Genomic DNA, 13,051 nt, shown 5'->3' with positions numbered 1-13,051 from the left:
GGATGACGACGTCACACCTGGACGACTGTCAAAAATGCTAACTGATGCACAAGAAGTGTTCCAGCAGGGACTCGGAACACTTAAATGCATAACAGCGATGATCAAAATAGAGGAAAATGCAAGCCCAAAGTTTTTTAAGGCCAGACCGGTACCTTATGCGATCCGCCCAGCCGTCGAAGCAGAGCTGGAAGGTTTGGAACGTTCAGGAGTACTGTCCAAAGTGGACTGGAGCGAGTGGGCTACACCCATCTTTCCTGTAATGAAGAGGTCGTTGAGTAATACGCCTGGGGAACCAAAGAAGGTTCACATCTGTGGGGACTTTAAGGTGACAGTGAACCCAGTCCTTCACACTGTACAATATCCGCTTCCGCGGATTGAAGATATTTTCGCCTCGCTATCTGGAGGGAAACGCTTCACTAAGATTGATCTGGCCCAGGCGTACCTGCAAATGGAGGTAGAAGAAGCCTCGAAACAGTACCTCACGATCAACACTCATAAAGGTCTCTACCAATACAATCGGCTGGTGTTCGGGGTAGCATCAGCTCCGGCTATTTGGCAAAGGGCAATGGAACAAGTCCTGCAAGGGATTCCAGGGACCCAGTGTTATTTGGACGACATCCTGGTCACGGGCGAAAATGACAGTGATCACCTTGCCAACCTGGAGCAGGTGCTCACTAGATTGAAGGAATATGGGCTCCGAGCTAATCGCCACAAATGCGAGTTTTTCCAGAAGCAGATCTTGTATTGTGGCCACGTTATTGATAAAGAGGGGTTACATAAGTCCCCTGAAAAGATTGAGGCAGTAGTCAAGGCTCCAGCACCGGAAAATGTGTCACAACTGAGGTCGTTCCTCAGGCTGGTGAACTACTACCATAAGTTCTTGCCGAATTTGTCTACCGTACTACACCCACTGAGCACCCTACTGCAAACGGGGGTACCATGGAAGTGGAGTGACGAATGTAAACGAGCTTTCCAGAAGAGCAAAGCATTGAACACATCAAAAGAGGTGTTGGCTCATTTCAACCCAGCACTACCAATTCGGTTGGCGTGTGATGCATCACCCTATGGCATTGGAGCGGTGCTGTCACACAAATTTCCGCACGGCTCGGAGATGCCAGTAGCTTTTGCGTCTCGGTCACTAACCTCAGCCGAGCGTAACTACGCCCAGATTGACAGGGAGGCCCTCAGCCTAGTGTGGGGAGTGAAAAAGTTCAATCACTATCTGCACGGGCAGAAGTTCACCTTGCTGACTGACCACCAACCACTTGTCTCCATCTTTAATCCAAAGAAGGGCATTCCGGTGATGACTGCGCAACGGCTACAAAGATGGTCCCTTTTTCTAGGGGCGCACCAATATGAAATCGAGTATAACGGCACAAAACAGCATGGAAACGCTGATGGGCTATCACGCCTGCCACTGCCTACTGCGGAGGAAGCACCAGCAGTGGATCCTGTCGAAATATTTCATTCGACTATAATTGAATGCTTGCCAGTAACTAACGTTGGTATAGAGAAGGAGACCCAAAATGACTCGACACTGTCTCGGGTATATGATTTGACGGTGAAGGGATGGCTAGCACATGGCGACTCACTGTTGCCAGCATTCTCATCCAGAAGAGAACAGCTGTCAGTATGCCAGGGGACCTTGATATGTGGATCCCGAGTGGTAATTCCACCCAAGTTAAGGGAGAGAGTGCTCAATGAGCTTCACGAAGGTCATCTGGGATGGGTGAAAATGAAAAGCCTTGCTAGGGTTCATGTGTGGTGGCCGGGGATCGATCAGCAAATCGAAGACCTGACAAAGAGCTGCTCAGGATGCCAGAAGGTCCAAAATGCACCACCACATGCCCCTCTACACCCATGGGAGTGGCCCTCATCTCCATGGCAACGGGTGCATATTGATTTTGCTGGTCCATTCATGGACTCAATGTTTTTAATAGCCGTGGATGCGCACTCGAAATGGCCTGAGGTGATCAAAATGTCCTCCACTACCACGGAGAAAACTATTGCAGTCCTACGGACCATTTTTGCCAGGAACGGCTTGCCAGAGCAGATTTGCTCTGATAACGGACCACAGTTTGTGTCCGAAGAGTTTCGAAGATTTATGAAAAGGAATGGGGTAAGGCATTACACATCCGCCCCGTATCATCCAGCCACAAATGGATTGGCTGAGAGGTTCGTACAAACCTTTAAAAAAGCAGTAAGGGCCATGTGCGATGACGACATTCCACTGCAGCATAAGGTGGACAATTTCCTGTTAGCCTACAGAAATGCGACACATGCAGTCACCAACCAGGCCCCGGCCATGATGTTCTTTAACCGAAGGTTGAGATCTCGTCTGGATTTGCTCAGACCAAATGTACGAAGAGATGTTGAGAGTAAGCAATTCCAGCACATCAATGAGAAGCCGACAAGGAGCTTCAATGTAGGGCAACCAGTCTTGGCCCGCGACTACCGAACAGAGAAATGGCAACCAGGAACGATATGCACACGGCAGGGGCCACTAATGTACACAGTGGATGTTGGGGAGAACATTGTGAGACGCCATGCTGACCAGATCCTAGAGTCACAGGAACGAGTCAACCCCATGTCTCGGCCATACGTACCTGGTGAGGAACCCGACGTACAGGTCGCATCTACCTCAGAAACAATAGCATTGGAAGCTGATGAATCAACTGACGACAGGGTGCTAGAATCGCCTCCGCACCAAGAGCGAGACACTCGGGAAAGGCGTTATCCAGAAAGAATCAGGAAGCGTCCCCAGAGACTGAATATATGAATGGACTATTTTCATATAACATTGTATATTAAAAATGTTAATTGTTAAATGAGTATTATGGTACTGTTAATCTAAAAGGGGAGGAGTTGTAATGTATGTAATGTATATATACCTTAAGGGAGAGAACTACTTTTTACAGCTCCTGTATACTGTAGTACCGGCAGTGACCACACCTGTATATAAACCCTGAGTAGTGATCTGTACAATTAGTTCTAGTGTAACCCTCATTCAGTAAACACCTGTTGAATCATTCCCTGCAGTCTGATTATTGAAGGACACAACATTAAGATACACGGATCTAACAATAACCACGAACTCTGAATCCAGGGGGCACAGACTCAGGTTCAAAACAGGGGGTGACAGACAATTTAGAACTACTTCACACAGAAAGTGAGGAATGTGTGGAACATAATTCCCAGGGTAACAATGGTGTTTCAGAAAATTGAGGAAGTACCTAAATATTTTTTGGTGAATAAGTGATTGAGGTGAGGAGTACAAGAACTAAGAATTTGAACTATGGAACCTGCTAGATGGACTACAGTGTGTTTCCAGGGCTGTCCATCTTTATGTTCTTATTATAACTATTCTCCCAGAGAGATTTTCCCTTTGCCTATTATTGCCAGACAACAGCAAAGGCTTTGAGTTGGATCCATGAATGAAAAGAATTTTAAAAGCTGAAGAAACTGAGACTCTTCATTCTTCACAATCTTTCACTTTAGGCTGTGATTGTGATTGAGCTTGGACACAAGCCCATTAATTGAGACAGGAACATATGCTGTAAACGTGGAACGAACAACAATTTCCATTTTAATTATCCCTTCACAAAGAGAGTGTTATACAAGTGTGAGAGGAGGATGGTGAGCAGGAAATGAGAAAGGGTAAAGAAGGAGGGGGCTGAACGTATGATCAAAGAGATGGGATTCTAAGAAGTATTTGAAGGAGAGGAGTGAGGCAGCAAGGCAGAGCAATTTAGGTAGAGAGTTCTACAGAGGCAAAGTGATGGACAGCTCAGCACTAATGGTGCATCAGAGAGTGCAGGGAATGAATATCAAACTAGTGTCAGAAGAGTGGGGGTTGTGTTGGAAAGTATGGCTGGAGAGCATCAACTTGTATCTATATTACCATCTTTTCATGTGATTTATGTTCAAGGCATGTTATCAAACTAATGCTGAGACTATGTTCTGGAAAATCTATTGTTTGAATTAACCAAATTTCCAGTTCTTTAAAAAGATGAAAAGACTAATTGCTGTTTTAGAAAAGTTACTGAGAATGTTTAACTGAGGGGGCAGTTTTTGATGGGCGAGTTTTGGTTCAGTTCAAAACTCACCCGGTCAAGAAAATGAGGTCTAGAGTACTAGTGTTGGCAGAAGGGTACAGAGACTCCTCGGGCTTCCTTCCACAACTCTGCCTCCGCCTCTGAACACTTAGAAACCCTCTCATGCCAATAAAGGGAGCTAGCATCAAAGAAAAAAATCAATGACAACTGGCACAAAGGCACATGTAAGGCTAGGTGTCAGCAAAAAACAAAAGCAGAACTATAAGAAGTGCCTTTAAAAGGCCTGAAACACTTACCTGGAAAAACTGCAGACCTTTAAAAAGTCCTCCCATCTGCAGATTTGCCCCTCGCCGCTTTCCTGCGAGGTTTCCATGCGCATGATGGATATTTGGCATTCAGCATTCCTGGAGACCAGAAAATAGCCCTCTTTTAGATAATTGAAGAAGATCATGCCTACTTCAGACAGCTCAAAAAAACCTTTGATAATTGGATGATCTGTGAAAGTAGTGTAAAATCCTGCTCTATTTCCCAACCATTACCATCCCATTGCCAGTGCAAACAGAGCAGCGAAGAGACTAAAATCGACCCCTGTGTGTATAGCTTCTTCCCTGACATCCTTTGCAGATTTTGCGAATTGATACAGAATGTTAAGATGCAGCTACAGTAGCTCTTGACATAAATATCGAGGAAGCATAAAATTTCAGAAATCCTCACAAGTGTTTCTCCATACAAACATAATTTGAGGAGCGAATACAGTTGTGACAAGAAATATATGTTTAATAGCCATTACTTCTACTTAATCAATCTGAAGCTTCTTTTTTAATGTGTACTCAAAAGGGATAATTTCACAAATTCACACTCTCAACACAGGACTTAGCTGACTGGGAGCGCACGTTGGGAATTCAGATATTGCTGAATGGACAGAATGGACAGAAAATCACACTGAGCCCTTGTTTGTAAGTCTGTGATTTGGGCCAAGAACAAAGTACAGACAGAAGATGGGATGGAGTTCTCAGACATGCTACCAGATGCAAATTAGGAATATTACAACAGATTGATCTTGAAGTCTATAATGGTCACAAATTTGGAACTGAAAAATAGCACTTGTGCCAGATGAGATATCTCAGACACTTTGTGATAACACAATCCTAAAGGCCAGCACTCTATTCTATTTTGAACATATGTACCTGAGTACCACTGGATTAATTTAATAGGTCAAGTTGATTCTTTGAATTCAAGCTTTCACAATTTTGCGCTTTCAATTACAATGTTTTTATATGTTATAATAAGTTCACAGAAATCACAGAAATCACAGAAACCCCACAGTGCAGATAGAGGCCATTTCGGCCCATCGAGCCTGCACCGACACATATCCCACCCAATTCCCCATAACACCTACACCAACACATATCCCACCCTATCCCCGTAACCCCACGTATTTAATCCCCCTATCACTAAGGGTCAATTTATCATAGCCAATCAACCTAACCCGCACATCTTTGGACTGTGGGAGGAAACCGGAGCACCCGGAGGAAACCCACGCAAACACGGGGAGAATGTGCAAACTCCACACAGACAGTTACCCGAGGCCGGATTCGAACCCGGGTCCCTGGCGCTGTGAGGCAACAGTGCTAACCACTATGCCACCGTGCTGCCCTTGAACTGGCAAGTGTAATACATCTACCAGAATGATCTGCCTATTGTAATGGTATTTAGTAAAAGAACAGTTCCTCACTGTGGGAGATTTCAGTATCAAGTAAATTCTAAATCCTGGGGAAGAAGGGTGGGTGCAAATCATTGGAAGAATCAATTGGACCATCAGCTGATGAGGCCAAAGCAATTCCCCCATACTACTGAGTTACCAATCTGAACCACACAAGAGCAGGTTTTAGTTGCCTCAGCATGATAAGGAGCTGGGGGAAGAGTAATCACATCCACAGCGGTGAAATAAGAGCAGTAGTGTTGGAGGTTTTGGAGCATGCCTCTCAGCGACAAGGTGTAAGTGGATTTCAGAGGAAAAAGTGTGATGTATGCTTTCACAAAAAAGGAAAATCTTAGTTAGTAATAACAAAGGGTGTAGTGGGTAGGAAGAGATCTTGCTATTATCTCTGATATCGACTTCCCAATTATCCCCCAGAATTCTCACAGTGTAAAGCCTTGACTGAGACCTCACCTTATTGTGTAGTCAATTTCACAGCCCAAGAAAGATTAAACTTGATTTACATTATTTGGTTTATATCAGGAAAAAAAATAAAATTTCTCAATACGGGTAAACGGTAATAGAAAGAAGAAAGATTTGAATTTATGTAGCAGCTTATCATGTCTCTCAAAAAATATTTCAAGGCACTTCACATATAGTAACTTACTTTGAAGTACAGTGTTACTAGGTATTTTGCAAAGGAGCATCATCCTGCAAACAGCAACTAGACAAATGATGAATGGTGTGGTTCCAGGGAAATATTGGCCAGGTCATTGGAAGAGCTTCCTGATGTTCTTTGAATACTGCCATTGGATCCCTAATGTCCAACTGGACCACCAAAACAAGCAGATAGGGCCTTGTATTAACATTTCATCTGCAGGATGGCATACCTGATATTCCCCCAACAATTGTGCATTTGGATTGGAATATTGCAAGTGCCACTCCGCTATTTGAGAAAGAAGGAAGGAGATACTAGGAAACTACAGACCTGTCAGTTTAATGTAATTTGTGGGGAAGTTACTAGAATCTACCTTCAGGACAGAGTGACTGAGCACTTGAACAAGTATGAGCTGATCAAAGAGAGTCAGCATGGATTTGTCAAAGGTAGGTCATGTCTGACTAATCTAGTTGAATTTTTTGAGGTCACTAATGTGGTGGACATGGGAGTGTCTATAGATGTTGTCCATATGAACTTCCAGAAGGTATTTGATAAGGTTCCACAAAAGAGATTATTAGTCAAAATAAAAGTGCAAGGAATTGGAAGTAATCTTGTGACATGGGTTGGTAATTGGTTGGAGGTAGGAGAAAGAAACTATGGATAAAGGGAATGTGCTCTAATTGGTGGGATGTGACAAGTGGTATTCGCCAGGGATCTGTATTAGGGTTTCAGCTTTCATAGAATCATAGAATGATACAGCACAGAAGGAAGCCATTTGGCCCATCGTAACTTTGGTAGAGCTATCCAATTAATTTCACTCTCCTGCTCTTTCCTCATAGCCCTGTAATTGTTTTTTCTCTTCAAGTATTTATCCAATTCTCTTTTGACTGTTACTATTGATTCTGCTTCCACCATCCTTTCAGGCAGTGCATTCCAAACATGACAACTCGCTGCGTAAAAAAAATGTTTCGTCATTTGGCCTCTGGTTCTTTTGCCAATCACCTTAAATCTGTGTCCTTTGGCTGCCGACCCATCTGCCACTGGAAAGAGTTTCTCCTTATTAACTCTATCAAAACTATTCATGATTTTGAACACCTCTATCAAATCTCCTCTTAACCTCCTCTGCTCTAAAGGAGAACAACCACAGCTTCTCCAGTCTTTCTAAATAACTGGAGTCCCACATTCCTGGTATCAGTCCAGTAAATCTCTTCTGCACCCTCTCTAAAGCCTTGACGTCGTTTCAAACGTGTGGTGCCCAGAATTGAACACAATGCTCCAGCTGAAGCCTAACCAGTGTTTTATAAAGGTTTAGCATAACTTCCTTGCTTTTGTACTCTATTCCTCTATTAATAACGCCATGGATCCCATATGCTTTTTTTAACAGCCTTCTCAACTTATCCTGCCACCTTGAAAGATGTCCCTGCCCCAATTTAAAATTGTACCATTTAGTTCATATTGCCACTCTTCATTCTTCCTACCAAAATGTATCACTTCACACTTCTCTCTGTTAAATTTCATCTGGCATGTGTCTACCCATTTTACCTGTCTATCTATGTCCTCCTGAAGTCTGTTACTATCCTCCTCATTGTTTACTACATTTCTGAGTTTTGTATCATCTGCAAACTTTGAAATTATGCCCTGTATACACAAGTCCAGGTCATTAATATATATCAAAAAGAGCAGTGGTCCTAATACCGACTTCTGGGGAACACCACTGTATACTTTCCTCCAGTCTGAAAAAACCCATTCACTACTGCTTTCTGCTTTCTCTCCCTTAGCCAATTATGTAAGCATGCTGCCACTGTCCCTTTAATTCCATTAGTTTTAATTTTGTTAACAAGTTTATTATGTGGTACTTTATCAAACGCTTTTGAAAGTCCATATACACAACATAAACCGCACCACCTTCAACAACCCTCTCCGTTATTTCTTCAAAGAACTCAATCAAGTTAGTCAAACACGATTTGCCTTTAACAAATCCGTGCTGATTTTCATTTATTAGCCGATACTTTTCACCATCAATATATATTAATGAGTTAGATGAAGGAATAGAGAGTTGTATTTTCCAGTTTGCAGACGACACTAAATTAGGAGGCACAGTAAGTTGTGTAGATGGCAGCAAGAAAATACAAAGCGACATAGACAGACTAAGTGAGTGAGCTAAACTATGGCAGATGGAGTTCAACGTGAGGAAGTTTGGGGTCATCCACATTTGATCCAAGAAAGACAAATTGGAATATGTTCTTAATGGCAAAAGACTAGGGCCTGTGGAAGAGCAATGGGATTTGGGTGTCCATGTACACAAATCAATAAAAGCTAATTCACAGGTACAAAAAGTAATCAAAAGGGCTAATGTAATGTTGGCCTTTATCTCAAGGGGGGGTTGGAATACAAAGGGGAGGAAGTTACGTTTCAGTTGTAGAGCCTTGAACAGACCCCATTGGAGTCGGACCTGTGTGGGAAGCAGAGGCGGCGGCGGAGCGGCTATAAAAGCGACCCCGAGGACCAGGTAGGCCCCAGAGCGGAGTCGGACCTGTGTGGGAAGCAGAGGCGGCGGCGGAGCGGCCATAAAAGCGACCCCGAAGACCAGGTAGGCCCCAGAGCGGAGTCGGACTTGTGTGGGAAGCAGAGACGGTGGTGGAGCGGCTATACAAGCAACCCCGAGGACCAGGTAGGCCCCAGAGCGGAGTCGGACCTGTGTGGGAAGCAGAGGCGGCGGCGGAGCGGCTATAAAAGCGACCCCGAAGACCAGGTAGGCCCCAGAGCGGAGTCGGACCTGTGTGGGAAGCAGAGGCGGCGGCGGAGCGGCTATAAAAGCGACCCCGAGGACCAGGTAGGCCCCAGAGCAGAGTCGGACCTGTGTGGAAGCAGAGGCGGTGGCGGAGCGGCTATAAAAGTGACCCCGAGGACCAGGTAGGCCCCAGAGCGGAGCCGGACCTGTGTGGGAAGCAGAGGCGGCGGCGGAGCGGCTATAAAAGCGACCCCGAGAACCAGGTGGGCCCCAGAGCGGAGTTGGACTTGTGTGGGAAGCAGAGGCGGCGGCGGAGCGGCTATAAAAGCGACCCCGAGGACCAGGTAGGCCCCAGAGCAGAGTCGGATCTGTGTGGGAAGCAGAGGTGGCGGCGGAGCGGCTATAAAAGTGACCCCGAGGACCAGGTAGGCCCCAGAGCGGAGTCGGACCTGTGTGGGAAGCAGAGGCGGCGGCGGAGCGGCTATAAAAGCGACCCCGAGGACCAGGTAGGCCCCAGAGTGGAGTCGGACCTGTGTGGGAAGCAGAGGCGGCGGCGGAGCGGCTATAAAGGCGACCCCGAGGACCAGGTAGGCCCCAGAGCGGAGTCGGACCTGTGTGGGAAGCAGAGGCGGCGGCGGAGCGGCTATAAAAGCGACCCCGAGGACCAGGTCGGCCCCAGAGTGGAGTCGGACTTGTGTGGGAAGCAGAGGCGGCGGCGGAGCGGCTATAAAGGCAACCCCGAGGACCAGGTAGGCCCCAGAGCGGAGTCGGACTTGTGTGGGAAGCAGAGGCGGCGGCGGAGCGGCTATAAAAGCGACCCCGAGGACCAGGTAGGCTCTCCAATCTCCAATCTCAGAGCTCCGAGAGCGGGAGAGAGGTAAAAAGTAGTTGAAGTGTGACGTCACCAGAAAGCAGGTAAGTGATTGGTTGGTGAGTATTTTCTCTCTTTCTCTTCTTTTTACAAGCTTAAATTCTGCGGTTTATATTTTCTAGGGTCTCTGTGGTATAGTGGGGACAGTTGGTAAATAAGCGCCCTAGAGTAGATCTTTAATTGGTGGCATTGATTTAATTAAATTAATTAAAGGGTAAGTCATGTCAGGACAGCCCAGCCCCGTGTTATGCTCCTCTTGCTCTATGTGGGAATTCAGGGATGCTGCCCCTGACGACCATGTGTGCCAGAAATGCATCCAGCTGCAGCTACTAGCGGACCATATTGAGGCGCTGGAGCTGCGGATGGATGAGTTTTGGAGCATTCGCGATGCTGAGAGGGTCGTGGATTACACGTTTAGTGAGTTGGTCACACCGCAGGTTAGGGCTGCACAGGCAGAAGGGAAATGGGTGACCATCAGGCAGAGCAGTGGAGGCAGGCAGGTAGTGCAGGGGACCCCTGTGGACATCCCCCTTTCAAACAGGTATACCGATTTGGATACTGTTGAGGGGGATGACTTACCAGGGGAAGGCAGCAGCAGCCAACTTCCTGGCACCAGGGGTGATTCTGCTGCTCAGGAAGGGAGGAAAAAGAGTGGGAGAGCAATAGTGGTAGGGGATTCTATCGTTAGGGGAACAAATAGGCGTTTCTGTGGCCATAGACGTGACTCCAGGATGGTTTGTTGCCTCCCTGGTGCCAGGGTCAAGGATGTCACTGAATGGCTACAGGGCATTCTGAAGGGAGTGGTTCACATTGGGACCAATGACATGGGTAGGAAGAGGGATGAGGTCCTGCAGCAAGAATTTAGGGAGCTAGGTAGCAGATTAAAGAGCAGGAGCTCAAAGGTTGTAATCTCTGGATTACTCCCGGTGCCACGTGCTAGTGAGTATAGGAATAGGAGGATAGAGCAGATGAATGCGTGGCTAAAGAGTTGGTGCAGGAGGGAGGGCTTTAGTTTCCTGGATCACTGGGCCTGCTTCTGGGGAAGGTGGGATTTGTACAAGTCGGACGGGTTACACCTGAACCAGAGCGAGACAAATATCCTTGCGGGGAGGTTTGCTAGCACTGTTCGGGGGGGTTTAAACTAAAATGGCAGGGGGTTGGGAACCTGAGCAGGGAGACGGAGGAAACGGAAGCAGGGATAAAAGCAAAAGATAGGAAGGAGAAAAACAAAAGTGGCAGTCAGAGAAATCAACGGTTTAAATCAAACGTGGCCACAGTAAATAATAATTCTAATAGGTCTAAGAGCGTTAAAAAAACAAGCCTGAAGGTTTTGTGTCTTAATGCGAGGAGCATTTGTAATAAGGTGGACGAATTGGCTGCGCAAATAGAGGTAAACGAATATGATTTGGTTGGGATTACGGAAACGTGGCTCAAGGGTGGCCAAGACTGGGAACTCAACATCTAGGGGTATTCGATATTCAGGAAAGATAGGCAAAAAGGAAAGGGAGTGGGGGTAGCATTACTGGTTAAAGAAGGGATTAATACAATTGTAATGAAGAATATTAGCTCTGATGATGTGGAATCTGTATGGGTAGAATTGAGAAATACTAAGGGGAAAAAAACATTCGTGGGAGTGGTATATAGACCTCCAAACAGTAAGGCGGAGGTTGGGGATGGCATTAAAAGGGAAATTAAAGAAGCGTGCAATAAGGGCACAGCAGTCATCATGGGTGACTTTAATCGACATATAGATTGGGCCAACCAAATTAGTAATAATACTGTGGAGGAGGAATTCCTGGAGTGTTTACGGGATGGTTTCCTGGACCAATATGTCGAGGAACCAACCAGAGATCAGGCCATCTTAGACTGGGTATTATGTAACGAGAAAGGATTAATTAGCAATCTTGTTGTACGAGGCCCCTTGGGTCGGAGCGATCATAATATGATCGAATTCTTCATTAAGATGGAGAATGAAATAGTTGACTCAGAGACTAGGGTTCTCAATTTAAATAAAGGAAACCATGATGGTCTGAGGAGCGAGTTGGGTAGGATTGATTGGGAAATGGCACTCAAAGGGTTGACGGTGGATAGGCAATGGCAAACATTCAAAGACCAAATGGATGAGCTGCAGAATTTGTTCATCCCAGTTTGGCATAAAAATAAAACAAAAAAGGTGACTCAACTGTGGCTAACAAGGGAAATTAGGGATAGCATAAGATCCAAGGAGAGGACATATAAATTGGCCAGAAAAAGCAATAATCCTGAGGATTGGGAGCAGTTTAGGATTCAACAAAGGAGGACAAAGGGATTAATTAAGAAAGGGAAAATAGAATATGAGAGTAAGCTTGTAAGGAACATAAAAACTGACTGTAAAAGCTTTTATCGATATATGAAGAGAAAAAGATTGGTGAAGTCAAGCATAGGTCCCTTGCAGTCAGAATCAGGGGAATTTATAATGGGAAACAGAGAAATGGCAGACCAACTAAATTCATACTTTGGTTCTGTCTTCACAAAGGAGGACACAAATAACCTCCCAGAGATGCCAGGGAACATAAGGTCTGATGAAATGGTGGAACTGAAAGAAATCAGTATTTGTAGGGAAATGGTGTTAGGAAAATTGATGGGACTGAAGGCCAATAAATCCCCAGGGCCTGATAATCTACATCCCAGGGTACTTAAGGAAGTGGCCCTAGAAATAGTAGATGCATTGCTGGTCATCTTCCAGAACTCGATAGACTCTGGAACAGCACCCATGGATTGGAGGGTAGCTAATGTTACCCCACTATTCAAAAAAGGAGGTAGAGAAAAAGCAGGGAATTATAGACCTGTAAGCCTGACATCGGTAGTGGGGAAAATGCTAGAGTCTATTATAAAAGATGTAATAGCAAAGCACTTGGAAAGCAGTGACAGGATCGGACAAAGTCAACATGGATTTACAAAAGGTAAATCATGCTTGACTAATCTACTGGAATTTTTTGAGGATGTAACTGGTAAAATAGATAAGGGAGAACCAGTGGATGTGGTGAATTTGGATTTT

The sequence above is a fragment of the Somniosus microcephalus genome, chromosome 17 (assembly GCF_052327205.1).
Source record: "Somniosus microcephalus isolate GS21.2 chromosome 17, FLI_Smic_1.0, whole genome shotgun sequence".
In the NCBI taxonomy this organism is placed as follows: Eukaryota; Metazoa; Chordata; class Chondrichthyes; order Squaliformes; family Somniosidae; genus Somniosus; species Somniosus microcephalus.
The sequence above is the reverse complement of the archived record's forward strand: the minus strand, read 5'-3'. Positions refer to the sequence as shown.